Below are 16,920 nucleotides of genomic sequence, written 5' to 3'. Positions count from 1 at the left end.
TATTCAGATTTTGAACGGTGGTGGTAGTTTGAAGATTAATACTTGATCTATTGCTATATTCTTTGTTTTCAAGACAATTTTTAAGATCACTGGCATGACTTCAGTATACTGCAGAATAAAGATTAACCTTTGTTGAAATCACTCTCCATCATTTCTTTTGTCTGCAGGGTTGATTAAAGAGATCTGGTGACATAGAAGGGGATTTGAAGATGTATGATGGAATTTAAATCTGTAGGAAGTCGCTATGGAATCACAAAACTAATGAGAATACGGCCTAGCGTGGGCGTTCCTTAACCTTTTCTGACCTCAGCACCCCCTGCAGTAAGGCCGTACAGTCCGGCACCACCTTACATCTGGCTACTGGGACTACAGTTGCTACACTGCTACAGTAACAACACTACTATACGAATAAAGTAAAGTGAACTACTCCTTGACTATTTTATACATTCTCCAAAAGTAAAATATCAACTAAGCAAAACCAATATATGTTGCATTTTCCAGCAACCAATATATGTTGCATATTCCAGCACCCCCTAAAATTGACTTCAGCAAACCCTGGGGTGCCTGCATCCCAGATTAAGAAACGCTGTGTTAGAAGAAGCAGCCTTATAATTGATGTTTGTCGAGTGCATGGTGTCATTAAGGCATACAATCATTCACTGAGTTACAGCTTTTCCCTAAAACATGATACGCAAAGGTGATGTACCCAGGTTTCCAACTGTACTGCTGGATGAAGAGGGAGAACGTAGGGAAATAAACCTTGTCCAAGAATCTGATCAGGCCGAGACCGAACCTGAGTTTTTCCATTTGTTTGTTGATGGAATGTTAAACCTGCTGACTACAGTATGCGAGTTACGGTTAGGTGTCGAAGCATTGGCACTGAGGCATATTCAATGTTGAACTAACCTTACTCCTGGACGGAGGAAAGTCTATCTATCTATCTATCTATAGCCCGACTCCCTAATCCCGCAAAGGGTGGCCGCAGACAAAACGCCTCCAAGTCGCTGTCACCCACCGTTTGACTACTCTCCTCCCAACTCACCCCCCCTCCCTCATATACCTCTCAACTCCATCCCTCTACCTCATCGGTCTACCCCTCCCTCTCCCTCCCTCCACCTCACCTACATACACCCTCTTAGTCAGTCTTTCATTCTCCATTCTCTTCACATGTCCAAACCACCTCAATGTATTTCTCCTAATCTTCTCAACCACATCCACATCCACCCCACAACGTTCCTTCACTTCTTCATTCGTCAACCTGTCCCTCCACGTCACTCCACACGCTCCTCTTAAGTAACTCATTTCCACTGTTCCCCTCTTGCAAGGTCCACGCCTCGCTTCCATAAGTCAGGGTAGGGATCACAGTACTATCATGCAGTGACTTCTTAACTTCCATACTCACCTCCCTATTTTTCATCACTGCTTTCAGTGTACCAACAACCTTCCTTCCCTGCTGTACCCTTTCACGCACTTCGTCCCCCAAAGTTCCATCCTTACTCATCACACTACCCAAGTACTTGAATGCACTCACATTCTCCATATCCTCACCATCCAACCTCACTTTACACTCTGTGACTTCATTCCTCTCAAACACCATAACTTTACTTTTGTTTACATTAACTTTCAAATTTCTCTTCCTACACACTGTCCCAAATTTATTCACCAAACCTTGCAACTCCCATTCATCTTCACTCAACAATACTGTATCATCAGCAAACAGCAACACCGGAATTTTCCAAATCTCACCCTCATTCATTAGAGCCACCCCCACATCCACTGCCCTACCTTGCACCTCCTTTACAACCCCAAAAATGTATATATTAAACAGCAATGGAGACATTACACAACCCTGTTTCAGTCCCACATTGAGATCAAAGAACTCACTCAGCTCACCATCCACCGCACCGTAGCCCTAGCTCCCTCGTACGTACTCTTCACAGCACTCAACAGTTTCCCCTCCACTCCATATATTCTTAATACCTTCCACATACCTTGCCTATCTATTCTGTCATAAGCTTTCTCCAAGTCCATGAAGGCAGCATACACTTTCCTTCCCTTCTCTAGATACTTCTCCACTAAACATCTTAGAACAAATATCTGATCTACACACCCTTTTCCCTTCCTAAATCCCCCTTGTTCTTCTCCAACTAGCTCCTCTGTCATATACCTAACCCTATCAATGAGTATTCTACCATATATTTTACCAGCCACACTAAGAAGGCAAATACCCCTATAGTTACCACATACTTCTCTCTCCCTTTTTCCTTTGTATAAAGGAACAATTATACCTGATTTCCAGTCCTCTGGAACCCTTCCCTCTTCCCAAGCCAATCTACACAACTTCCATATCCAATCCACAACAATCTCACCCCCATACCTCAGCATTTCACCATACACTTCATCAATTCCTGGGGCCTTTCCCAACTTAATCTTCTTCATCGCTTCCACTACTTCCGCCCTACTGATCTCTTCCTCCCTCCTCTCATCTCTTCTTCTCCCAGCCATTCCCCAACCACTTATACTCGCACTGCTCTCACTTTCTACATTCAACAAATCCTCAAAGTGCTCCTTCCATCTCCTCAATTTCTCTCTCTTCTCCACCAACAATCTATTATTCCTATCTTTCACTCACCTACTATTTCCCCTTTCACACTGCCTTACTTTCTTTACCTCCTTCCAAAACAATTTCTTACTCTCCCTCCATTTCACACTCAGATTCCTCCCAAACTCTTCATCCACTTTCTTCTTACTCTCCTTCACCAGTCTCTTAACCTCCCTTCTCCTGCTCACATATACCTCTCTCTTCTCTCTCTCATCTTCTCCCCTACCTCTACTCGCTAACCATTCACTATATGCCTTCTTCTTTTGTTCCACAGCTCGTTTCACCTCATCATTCCACCATGCTGTCCCTTGCACACCCTTGCATCTCCTCCTCACTCCACAAACCGCCTCACACGCTGCGCCTATCTCTTCCATGAATATCTTACATACGTCTTCCACCCCTTCCATCTGCTCTAGCTCATACCTTCCCAATCTTTCTTCCACTATGCTCTTATACTCTGTCATTTTCTCACTATCTTGCAAATTCTCCACTCTTCTCACAGGAGCTGCTTCCTCCTGTCTTCCCCTTCGTCTCCTCAACCACTTTCTTTGCAGCTCTACCTTGGCCATCACTAAGTGATGGTCCGAGACTCCATTCCCCCACCCTCTCCACACTCTTGCATCCAACACTTGTCTTCTCATTCGCTCATCCACACACACGTAGTCTGTCATTGCCTTTCGTTCAACAAGTTCACCATCCATCCTCCTCATTACTCTCCATGTATACCGGTGGATCATCTTATGACGAAAGTAGGTGCTGGCTATTGCCAACCCCTTACGAGCACAGATGTCCACCAAAGCACTACCATTCCCATCTACTTCAGCTGGCACACCCCACTGACCAACCACTCCATCCACTCGTACATTCCCAACTTTGCCATTCATGTCCTCAATCAACAGCACTCTCTCGCTCCTCTCAAACTTGTCCATACATGCTTCTACTCTCGCCCAAAACTCATCTTTCACTCTTGCCACTCGATCCTCTGTCGGGGCATACACACATACAGTCTCCCACGCTTGTATACCTACTTTCATCCTCACCCATCCAATCCTTGCACCCTTGCACCCACTGTTCCATACTCTCTTATATTCTCCTTCCACTTCTTGCTTATCATCAGACATACTCCCTCTCTTGCCCTCTCATTCTCATTGACTCCCGCACATATACCTAAACCATATTCCCATTCTCTCACCCTTTCACATTTCCAAGTCGTAGCCAAATTTTTATACTAAACAATGATCTGTGGTGGTAGTTTGAAGCATTGTGTGACTGGAAGAGGAACAATTCACTGTGAAACTGTTACTCGTGTTAGGTAGAAAATCTTCTAAGCATTGACAACAAGCCTGTTTTTAGTGTGAAATCCTGTCAATGACTTCCTACGAGTCACGGGTAAGAGTCTGGGGCACAAAATAACCAATAAACCAACATACGTGTGCGGGGTGCAGCAGTGAAGGCTAACACCGAAGGCAGATCCATCACCGACACCACCACCACTAGTAACGTCAGGCAGCTTCGCATCTTGCTTCGCCGGGACCTTATCTGTCACAGTCTGTCGTGTGGAGTAGCTCCAACGAGTTTGTGAGGCTTGGACGTCCATTAACCTCATTATATAGTCGCTGAGACGTTCACGGGCACGGGGTAGTTGTGGGGTGGGGAGTGCCAGGGTGAGAGAGGAGCAGTATTGTAATGATGAAGGGTGGGATGGTCGGGTGATAGAGGGGAGGGGTGGTATTATTAGTATGGGAGGGGGGACTGGGAAGTGGAAGGGTAGGCAAGGAGAGAAGTAGTACTTGCAGAGGGAGCAATAGTCGAGGGAGGTGGGAGTGGACCGGTCAGGCAGGGAAGGGGACGTAATGTACTAGGTGGGGCAGTGGTATTTGGGAAGGAATGGAATGGCATTGTAAGATGAGTCATTGAAATGGGAGGCATTGTACTGGTGGATGGGAGGTAGGGTTGCGAAGAAGGGTAGTGAAAATTTGTCATATCCATTGCTAGTCTTACAAAGCTTTATATTAATTTGAAATGACAGAAAGCAGATGACTACTTGTTCATTACTAACATACTAAACTCAAAATAAAATCACTTTCATAGTTATCACTGAACTTTTTTCATAGTTATCACTGAATTATCATAACTCCATGCTTACTACGACAACTGTTATATGAACTCCTTCAGGTATACGATATAATGGATAAACTCACCTAATAGTGGCTGATGTTGATAGTGCTGACCCATACTGGTATCTGAGAATACTGCATGACACAATTACTTGTGCTGCATACACAGTATATTGTATGTTAATGGATTAATGACTGGTGCACGGCAAAGTAAGGTAAAGGTGGGGGCAGACGCCATGAGGTGCTTAGCCGCAATGCCTATTCTCGTAACTTGGCCTTTGAGCCTGTGGCGGGTTTTTCACCCCATATCCTGGGATACAAGGCCACTGCATCATCCAGCTTACCACAGTTACCTCCCGTAGGTGTTACCCTTGGACCAAGGTACTCATTTTTCCTACAATCGCATAAAAGGTGGATGGACACCCGAGTCAAGCGCCGCCAACATATTCTGCTGTCATAAAAATATAGTAGGTATAACGCCTGTTTGAGCACCGTCTGTGCTCGTAATTACTGCCATTTAAGTGTTGCATTGTAGCAGTGTGGACATCCCTACATGCGTGTTTTGGCATCGCAGAGTAGTTTATTTCAGAATATTTTGTTGTAAACTCTACTGTGTAGTTAAATCATGGGACAGTCGAATCTGACGGCTTCCTTACATCCCTAGAACCTGCTTTAGTTCTCCTTCTCCTCATAGGATGACATCCTCCTCCAGTAAACAGCCTCCATTCCACTTTAGCTTGGTAAAAAAAGAAAAAAAGAAAATGACATCTTATTTCACTGCTGCGCTGTAACAAAAATTTGCCATAGGAATATGTATAGCAAGAATCGGCTCTCCATAAATTATGAAAGGCCGCAGCAATGTAGTTTTCCGAAACTGAGATCCGTGAAACAAGTTACAAAATGACGAAAATTTCCAGCAGGTCATGGCGAATGAAATACAAAAGATTTTTTTTAATACTTGATATCATCTAATCAACAGTGACTGTAAACAAAGTGCTGGATCTCGGAAAGTTTTAATTACAGTATGTGATCTGTCTATCATGATACATAAACGAGTCCTTTTTTCCTCCAGTGTGGGCATAGGGGCCTGGGGAAAGAGTTGTCAGCTCCGACATTTAAGGCAAGACGACCAGTCTCACTAGCTTGTGAGTGGCTAAACTCCAATCATTTCCCGGATGTACAGTAAGCGTCTGCGGCCCCCATCTGGTTGGAGCACTTTGATCCATAAAAACAATTGTCATTAGGTTATATGCGTACCACCGAGCGTTGTAACTTGTTTCATGGATTACAGAATAAACCAACTGTTATTTAGTGTAGATTCACATGAAGGCAGCACTACAGAGTGAGTGAATGGATATCACCCCAACTACAAAAAAAAAAAAAAAAAAAAAAAATTTGATGACATTAAATGAGAAACATTGCGAAACAGTCATGTTACTGCCATAACTTTTCATCCATGTTTACATGTAAGTACTTCAAACTACAACAACGGCAACAAAACCATGATGATAACAGCAACAACACCATGTTGATAATAATAATAATAATAATAATAATAATAATAATAATAATTAACAATAATAATAATCAGTAATGGTGACGAAAGTAATAATAGGAGATTATTGCCCCCGAGCTAAACCTTCATGGATCATATAGCCCTCCTAGGGCTACGGGAGAGCGCTACCTCCGAGATTAATCTATCTATCTATCTATTGCCAGACGCCATAATCCTGTACGGGGTGGCCATTTGACTCTGAGTTTTATGTTTTACAGGGAGGGGAACTAACCCTCCACGAACCCACTTGACACGTAAGGAGCAACTAATAATAATAATAATAATAATAATAATAATAATAATAATAATAAAATCAACCAGTTCCCACATCTTACTGTGTAGCCACAACAAGGAAGCTTCTCTATGTAGTATGTGAGGTATGTATATAATATTAACAAGATTTGAAGACCCTAAGGTAACTTCTTGTGTAACATCAACAAGATCTGAAGACAAAGGTGTCGAAGAACGCATGTGTAAATTTTACGTTAGTCTCAGTAACTGGCTAATTGTTTGCTTATCTGTAACCATATTCCTTGCAGACCATAAGAGGGACCACAGCTGTATATGTGGAAAGTTACAGCTTTAAAGTTTTTGTGGTTTTCTCTAAAACGTGTTGGAAAGAAAACACTGAGCAGATTTGAATGAGGTACTTTACACTAGGCTAAATGGCATAACGTTAAGCCAAATTTATACAGCAAACATTTTTATCATAGGATTTTCAACCAAACAGCTGTATCTCTATTAGTTTCTGAGCTATTTCATCTTCAAATATGCAATTTTTAGAACAAAAGTGAGTATGACTTTCAAAAATAGGTCAAGGTCATTTATATTAGGCACAAGGACTCGGGTTACCCTAGGGTACCTTCATGCATAGAAAAATAACAATAATACTACTGACGAAAACGAGAAGCTTCGTTATTTATATGGCGGAGCATAATAATAATAATAATAATAATAATAATAACAGAAACAACGAAATAATAATAATAATAATAATAATAATAATAATAATAATAATAACAATAATAATAATAATAATAATAATGGTAATAATAATAATGATAACAATAAGGAATAATAATGATAATATAATAATAATAATAATAATAATAATAATAATAATAATAACAACAACAACAACAACAACAACAATAATAATGATAATAATAATAATAATAATAATAACAACAACAACAATAATAATAATAATAATAATAATAATAATAATAACAACAACAACAACAACAACAATAATAATAATAATAACAGTAACAACAACAAATGTATCTCACCCTTATAATTTATGTAACAGTAGGCTTTAAAAAAAAGTCCTCTGGCTGAACGAGTGATTATAACTTTACTTGTGATAATTAACCCCTTCCATCCGGTGACTGCTTTATGTTCTTGTTGTTAATTCCAGCCGTTCTTATGCCAGTGAGGATAAACTTTTAGAACTGGAGAGGTTGGGTATAGAATTCATTAATCTTTTTACTCCATGACGTCTCCCTTAAGCTGAAGGAACTCGATATTACAGCAAAAATTATTATAAAACGTGAAGATGTTGAAGGAAAGATCTCGGTTCATTTTTTTTTTTTTTTTTTTATAAGAATTCTGCTGCACGAGAGTTGCCCACGAAAGTGACTGGGTTTGTTGCGTGGCCTTGCTCAGTTAACAACAGTTGCACAAGAGCATCTTTCATCCCTGTGTCAAGAACGTTTTAGCGGAGTATAGAATTTCGTCCAAATTTTCCTCCTCTCACTGACGCTTTGAGACTCTCTCTCTCTCTCTCTTTCTCTCTCTCTCTCTCTCTCTGATGCAGATGCGCAGGATTTTGAATTTCGACCCACCGTATAATGAACTTGTAATATTTGCAAGAAATTTCCTCATTCAGTCACCACTCCTGCTATCTCCAGATATTAGGATTCATCTCGGGAGTCTTAATGTAGTGATGGGGTTATTGAAGGCTGATTCTACCCCCTCCACTTCGAAAAGACTACTCTTAGCTAAGCGACACCGTCAGCAAAACAAGGAATAAAACAAACTTATTTGTCATTGAACTGAAGGCTTTAAAACTATCATAAAAAATATATCCAGCCATGTACTGATGAATGAATTTTTATTTGGTAACATTTTGCTAAATACTCGTATCTGGATATGAGTTTTACTTTCTGCGTATTAACTGCTTCACTCGACTGACGTATTTTATTTTGTGTTACTGGTATCATTAATGAGATTGCTGAACTCTGGCATGATTTTTTTGAACCTAAAAAATGATATGTATCCTCATTAACAATTTCATCATTGGAGACCTAACCTAACTTGGAAAAAATCTCCTGGTGGTGGTAAGAATAAAATAAGAAATTACGGCAAAGGATTAAAGTGTTCATGCTATCAGTAAGCTATTCTTTGTTTACTGTCTCCATGAAGAATTACAAAATGTTAGCAGGAATAAACCAGTCTTTAATTCTACTCATGCAAGGGAAGGAGTCTGCAACAGCTTAACAAACAGCCTCGTCCACTCCCTACTTTTTCACATCGTCTTTATTCCTCGTCCTCGTCCTTTGTCCTCGTTCTCACTCGCTCTTCATCTACATCGTCCTCGCCACCATCATTGCACAGTACCTCGTCCAAACTTTCCATTCATTTCTCAATGGTTTTGTCTTCTGATTCCCATCATCATCATAATCATCATAATCATCGTCGTCGTCGTCGTCGTCGTCTTCGTCCAGTATCTCGTCCAGTCTCTGTGTCCTCGTTCTCACTTACTCCTCTGTCATTTTCAGTCTTCGCCACCACCGTCCTCATACACATCCTCGTCATTGTCATAGTCCTCGCCATCATCCTTGCTCTCGCGTTCCTCGTCCTCTGCTTCATCACTAACATCGTCCTATATTCGTTCTTGCCCTTGGCGTCCTAACAACCTGTCTAGTTCATCATTACCAAGATTAACATGGTGTTTGTAACACGTTTTCGTGTGCGATTTATTTTGCACGTTACACCTCAATACCCAGTTGTATATTACTAAAGTAAATTACATCGATATTGAAAACAAAACAAGGAGAATGCTAAGGTGAAATATGCAAAACAAATCGCTCATGAAATGGTGCTAGGAAACCTCTAAAGATATAACACAGCTCATGCTATCCTAACCATCACAATGAAGGGAAGTGATGTGAAGGGTGAAGGAGGTAGGGGGTGAGGAACGGTGGAGGGAATAGTGTGACGGGTTGGGAGAGAGAGAGAGAGAGAGAGAGAGAGAGAGAGAGAGAGAGAGAGAGAGTGCGAGGGGTTAGGTAGGAATGGGTGTGAGAAATGAAGGAGACGAGGGGGGTGTGATGGATGAGGAGGTGTAGGATGTGAAGGGTATCTGAGGGGAGGTGTGTGAGGGATGAGAGAAGAGAAGGAGTGTAGGGGTGAGGCAGGGGTCGGGTGGGAAGGTTGAGGGAGGAATGGGGTACGAGCATTGATGGAGGGAAAGGCAGGGAGGTGGGAGGAAAGGAATATGCGGAGAACTGATGTGGGGTGGGAATGAGAGAAATGAGGGAGGGAAGGGATGGATTGGGAAAAGGAAGAAAGGGGTGGGCGGGGAGAGGGAGGGAAGGGTAGAAGAGGAGAGAGAGGGAATGGGTGGACGCGGAAGGGGAAGGGATGTATGGTGAGGGAGCTAAGGTGTGTTCGAGGTGAGGCAGGAAAAGAGTATTTGAAATGAGGATGGAAGGGAACAAGTGTGAATGGTTGCATCATTGTCCTGGCATGGGCATGACCATATAAGAGAGAGAGAGAGAGAGAGAGAGAGAGAGAGAGAGAGAGAGAGAGAGACAGACAGACAGACAGACAGAGAAACCACACACACACACACACACACACACACACACACACACACACACAGGAAGGGAGAAAGAGAACACACACTGGCAGCCGATAAGGTAAACGCGGGTACAAATATACATAACCTACGTGACCATAATCCTGAAGTGCGACCAAAACGATCCTGTCCCTGTGTACAAGAACCTCTGAGACGGCTTATTGCAGTGGTATTAGATTCCACCCCCCCTCACACACACACACACACACACACACACACACACACACACACACACACACACACAAGCGAAAAACACACTACCCTCTTACACAAACTGGTAGATAACCCCCTCCCACACACACACAAAAGCAGACAGGTAGACATACACACAAAGATGAACACCGTCACATACATAGCATACACACACACACACACACACATGAAGCTGATATGGTGAAACACTGGCACAAATAAACAGAGAGTACGTCGCTAAGTACGAGGAGAACAATGCAGACACTGTGTTTTGAAACGTTTGAGAGTTGCCTGAAGTGGCCTTTAACCACACACACACACACACACACACACACACACACACACACACACACACACACACACACACACACACCACAAGAAACGTTGAGTTCTTTTATCAAAGACCATACTGTTCTAATGGCACGGTTGGTGGAAAATCCCTCTCTCTCTCTCTCTCTCTCTCTGGGTTTCATCTGACATTTTCGCTTCACCATTTTAATTCTCTGTCATCATACCCAGACCACACTATGGAGATTTCTGTGGCCGCTACATCCTATTTCTCACCCCCCACCCCCTCCCTCTTACCCTCACCCTCCTCCTCACCATCACCGTCACCCACACTTGCCCTTTTCCTCACCCACCGTCACCTTCATTTTTGTCATCATCCCCACCCTCACCCTCACTTTGATTTTCACATTATTTCTCAACCACCCTTACTCACACCTTAACCCTCTCCACCCATCTTTACCCTCATCTTCACCTCCACACTCATCCTCATCCAGACCCTTACCCTCTCCTTTATCTTCCCTAGCCCTCATCCGCATTTCTTCCTTATCTCACTTCACTCATCCCAAAACCTAGTGGAGGAAGGGAGATGGTATGTGGGGTTTCTGAGAGGCAGAACGTTGGATACGGCCACAATGCTAAAAAAAAATACGAAAACATGACAGTGAAAACGGAGGAGAAAAATAAGTTATGAATTGGGAAAGAGAGGTAAGAAAAATAAAGGAAAAACACAATAATCACAGGAACTATCAATATGGAATCAGAGAGAGAGAGAGAGAGAGAGAGAGAGAGTACAAATAAAGAAGAAGAAAAACAGCGTAAAATGACTAGGGAAAAGTATGTCTGACAAAGAGGAATAAATGTTCCTTATCCTGCACACTGTCCGCTACTTCCCTCACTCCTTCGCCAGTTTTCACCTCTCCATCCACACCGTCCTTCTTTTCTCTGGCGGCTCACTAATATATGATCCTTTCTTATTCATACTTAGAGAGAGTCGGGGTCCGGCAGAATCTGTTGTTGGCTATCTGTCCTTAATGTAAACATCTTTTACATATTTCTTATGTGCACGACTCAGACTCTGCCTTTTTGCTGAGGGCGAGCAGTACTTATAACATACAGCTTCAATTGTCATTATTTCCGTGCTAACGCCCATCATCCATACTGAATAAATGTTAGAGCTGTCTCCTACGGGACTAGTGTAGTAGTATTACCAGAGGTGTTCTTACCACATGTCGGCAGGTCCTATGGTAGCTCATTAAACTCTGCTTTAACGAAATTCAAAGCATTTGAACTTTTTCTTATCCCAGCCGGGATTCGAACCCGTGTCCAGTGAAATAGTAGACCACCTCTCTACCGACTCTGGTCCACCTCCTCCAAATGTGTGATAGCAGTTGGACTTTCTATTCTTCTAGTAAGGCATCAAAACCTGTCTAGTCTGTTTTCAGGATATTCCACCCTCGAGTCACAAATACCGACCTCATCCGGAGCCAGTGGTGCGGTGGTTGCATATCCACGTCGGAACTAGAAGACATCCAGGTCTTTTCCATGCTGAGTAGAAAGCCTGGACCTCTATGTCTTTTCCAAGCTGAGTAGAAAGCCTGGAAGAATATTGTGTTCTTCTTGCCCCTTTTCTTCCAGCATGCAACTTGGAAGGTGGAAATAATTTCATTTGTTGCCTGACGTATTCTTGGGGATGTCTGGAAGTTATCAAAAACTTATTTTTTAATGCAAAGCAGACAGAATCAAAGGCTAGAATGGCACTGTGCAATTGATAGGCAATAATCTTAAACTTGTTCTTACACATTATTTAATTCCCCAGCCTATCCGCCCTGTGTTTATCGTTGATGAACACTGTCATTTCGGCCTATCTCAACCGTCATTGCCCTGTACTAGTGATGTATCGGATGCCATTTGTCAGACATCCTCGGATGCAGATACGGACGCCGATTTCATATTCTTGCATATTGTGGATGTGGATGTCCATGCGGATTTTAAGCATTCATATTTAGAGGATGCTGATGCGGATATTCAGCTTTCACATCCCCGTGGATGCGTTCTCTAAATAATAAAACTATGAAATTTATTTCACCTTAACGTACTGGTGGTACGTAACTTTAAATAACCTATGTTTAAGCAACACCATCACAACAACTTGTTCCTTAATTGTGTCCTAACAACTCATAATTGCATTTTGCTTTATCTCTTTCATTTGTAAGACGAGTTTTCGCTACACAGCCAGGTAAGGGCTGTGTGTTAGTATGATGCAGGATGAGGACCCATCTCGTCGTGCACTGTACAAGGTGATAAATGTAAACTGTTAAATATTGGGAAAAATGGAAAATTCAAGTATACTATGCATAATATTCAATTAGAGAACGAGGACGAAGAAAATGATTTAGGAATAATAATAGCAAATGGTTTACAACAAAGTCGTCAATGCACAGAAGCATTAAAGAAAGTTAATAACCTAGTCGGATTATAAGCAGGGCATTTGAACTGATATCAGAGAACGTCATTCTCATTTGGTGCAATTCCTTATTACGGTCCCACTTGGAGCACTGTGTTCAGTTTAGGTCACCTTCTTACAAGAAGGATATGGAAAAATTAGAGATAGTGCGGTGAAGTGTCACAAAAATAATATCCAGATTAAGGAAGAAACCGTACAAAAAACATTCAAAAGAGCTAAAGTTGTTTAACTTATCAAAGCCCAGATTGCCAGGGGATCTGATTCAAGCTGCTAAGCACTTAGAAATTGACCAGAGAAATTACACTCGAGGCAGCAGTTATAAAATAATAGGCAAGCGCTTCCAGTCTAATGAAACAACACACTTACAGTATTCTTCAGTAGAGTTGTCCACGTATGGAACAAATTGCCAAGAAATGTGGTAGACTGTAATGCATTAATAACGTTCAAAAACCGATTGGATGAGCATCTGGCCTCATATCCTCAGGATAACGCGTTCACGGCCGAATATTTAGTCTGACTGACTGACTTTTCTTCTTTTGCAGATCGTAGCGAACACAGCAGTAGTTTTTCAGATAATGTTAATTTTCCAGTGCAGATTAAGTTTGTGTAAGATATTTTTTTTCTTTTCATTTCTATAAAATTTCCAAGGCAGTTTTCCCACATTCCATGGTGGTCCTTACTTTTTTTTCCCCTCTGTTGATGCTGCAGGCTTTGGTAGTCGAGGGAGGCCTTTTTACTGTGCCGTCCTTAACTTCAGTTTAAAGAATTTGATATCATAGGCAAAGATTTTTTTTTTTTTTTTTTTTTTTTTTTTTTTTTTTTTTTTTTTTTTAACAAACAGCCCTGTAGGGGCAGATAGGTCTATTACTGTTTACCTTTCTTTGTGCTGTTTTGTATTCTTATTCCACATACCATTTTCCCCAACCTCTGCCTTTTGGAAAAGTAGTCAGCATAAATAAATAAAACTTAAAACTGCAGCTGAGAGAAACCCGACTTTAATGATGTTGCTTATTACTTCAATTATAGTGTGTGTGTGTGTGTATATATATATATATATATATATATATATATATATATATATATATATAATTTCATACACTTTCAAACACCCGGAACATCTTACTTCAAGCGCGGATGCGGATGTAGATGTGCATGACTATATGCGAACGTTGACTTCAGTGAAAATGCGGATGCTCCACGGATGAGGATTTTCATTTTGATGCGGATTCTTTGTGGATGCGGATATCCACATACGTCTCTACCTCTGTACAATTAACTCCAGTTGTTAGGTAACGTGAGTTTGTTTCCGCATCATAGAAATGCCAGAGTGTATAATAATATCAATGGTAGATTTATCTTGCTGCTATGTTTTTGTTGGAGAAAATGTTGAAATTATCATTTCTGCACTCCAGACCATTAATTCCACAGCACTTATATTCACCAGTACCGAAGCCCCTTTTCGCACCTAACAAACATGGAAAGCTTTTGTATGGTGCGATAATAGTTTCCGTGAATCATAAAATACAAAATTGGACTTGATCGACCGACTGTCTGGAGAAAAGATCACTGATCTGAAGCTGTAGCAGGTAAAAATGATAAGTCTCTGAAGAGCGTAACGGTGGGGCTCGGGTCGAAAGGTCCGGGTCGGGTTGAGCAGGGCCACGCCACTCGTTGTAGTTGTAGTAGTTGTTCCACTAGGCAGTCTGGCCGAACAGTCCCGAGTACCGTAGAGAAGTGCAGCCATTAGAAGTGGCCGAGACCGAAGATTAAGGCTTTCCCATAGAAGCTCTCAAAGAGTGTATGTTGTGTTGTTGGCGTAGGTGATTGTGTGGCCCAATGCAGTCTTCCTGGTAATGTGCTTAATAGTATGGGGTGCTGTGTTGCATCCTGGACAGAGCATCGGCCACAACGGAGTCATCCAGCCTCTCTTCTGGTAGCTTAAGAGTGGGGCTGGATGATGCCCACATCTCAGCCTGGCCAAGGTGGACCCTGTCCTCACGAGGAAGATAGGATTCAGAAGGGTGGATGTCAGGAGGCCGTGCATGCAGCTGGCCGCGTTGTCTTTAAGGAAGTGACTGAATGGAGCGGCAAGTGATCTGAGTGTGGATATGCTTCTGGAAGCTGGTCTGAGGTGGGCGAGGGGGGAGATGACTGTATTTGTGTATGGTATCGTGTGCTGGAATTGTTGTTTTGATGTTCCTTGGTGTGGGTGGATGTGCTGCCATGTACTGTAGCTGGATGTTGTTGTGTGGGTTTGTGGAGGGCTGCAACAAGAAACTAGGTGCCTCTCATGTCTAAGGGTGATCCTTGACTTTGAGGACTTTGGTTTCTTGATGTAGTTGGTCTGTGAGTGTAGTAGCTGTGCAGCCTGTGATTATTTTGTGGGCCTTGTTCTGTATGGTCTGTTAGAGTGTGTTTTGGTGAGAGGTTAGGAGCCCAAGCAGGGCTTGCATAATTCATCACTGAACCTATGTATTGTTTGTATACTGTGGTGGTGGTTTCATTGTTGTGTCCGAATGTTGGCCTATGGGCAAGTGACCTCAAGGCAGTGAGTCTTGAAGGTGTTATTTTATTTTTAATGTTTGTGATGTTTTGTTTAAATGACATTACACGATGTATTGTATTTTACACTCAAGGAGTTTTGGGTGTGTGTGTGTGGCAGGGGAGTGTTGTTTATGGTGAGGTGTGGGGATGTGACTGTGTTCTGCTGTCCAGTTTGGTGAGAAGAGTCACTGCAGATATGGCTGGGGCTATTTTGAGCCTGTTTGTGGTGACCCATTCTTATTATTTTCCCATACACCAACAGTATACTTTACTGACTCGCTTCCCTCGCTCGCTCTCAACCAGGTGTACTCTCACTTGGCCTACTTTCTAATCCCCAACTAAGAATTCACCTCACCTCAACTTCACACTGCTTTGTTCCCCACCTCCACTTCTTTAACCACATCAGGTCACTACCACTTTTGAACGATAATTCGAAATAAAGATTTCACCAAGTACTCAAACCACTAATCCTACATAACACCCATTTCTGCTGAGTATATTTTCTTGCTCAGCTTCATTGCCCACCAAAATTCACTTTTCCATCCCAGTCATTCCTCTGCACACGACTCCCATTCCTTTATTGATGAGATGCAGGTCGAAGGTTAACGAATGCCTGTTAGTCTATTTTTGCTGTTTCGAATTTGCTTCATTCGCACTCGAGGAGATGAATTCTCATGCTGAAAGTTCGAAAAGTCTCTCTTATTATGAATAAGTATCTTCTGGACATGACAAGAATAATGTGGCTCATCATCATCACATTCATTGGGCTGAATGTATGACTTAATCCGCCAGAATGCAAATTAGCTGGTGCCCTGACTGCCCTCTAAGGAGGCATTCGTGAACCCTCTTATATAACTTTTTTTCAGGGTATGGATGGTAAAATGATGCCATTTAGCATCTCATAAAATAAGATGCAATAAATCCGTTACGACAGCCATACGACCGACATAACTTGCAACCACTTTCACATAATATGTATGCCAGACTTTCTGGAAAGCAACAGCATTGCAAAGACGACGCTTTTCATAATTGCTTCTTATCAGTAAAGTTTTTCTATTTGACACTGCTGGTGGCATTAAAGAAAAACAAGGTGATCGAACAGGGACTGTGTGCGGTTTTAAAGTACACCGTTGTGCAACACAAACGTGTAGCATCGGCCTGTGTATTCTGTTGCTATAACGAAACATGGTGCAACGTGGCTGACAGTACCCCAGGACGAAATAGGATATACTCTACAGCTTTAGCCGCTTAAGCTTGTAGTGATGCATGACGTAGGAGTAGCGAGAAGAGGAT

Source organism: Coenobita brevimanus, chromosome 79 (assembly GCF_032717465.1).
Source record: "Coenobita brevimanus isolate Jiangsu-jjx chromosome 79, ASM3271746v2, whole genome shotgun sequence".
In the NCBI taxonomy this organism is placed as follows: domain Eukaryota; kingdom Metazoa; phylum Arthropoda; class Malacostraca; order Decapoda; family Coenobitidae; genus Coenobita; species Coenobita brevimanus.
The sequence above is the reverse complement of the archived record's forward strand: the minus strand, read 5'-3'. Positions refer to the sequence as shown.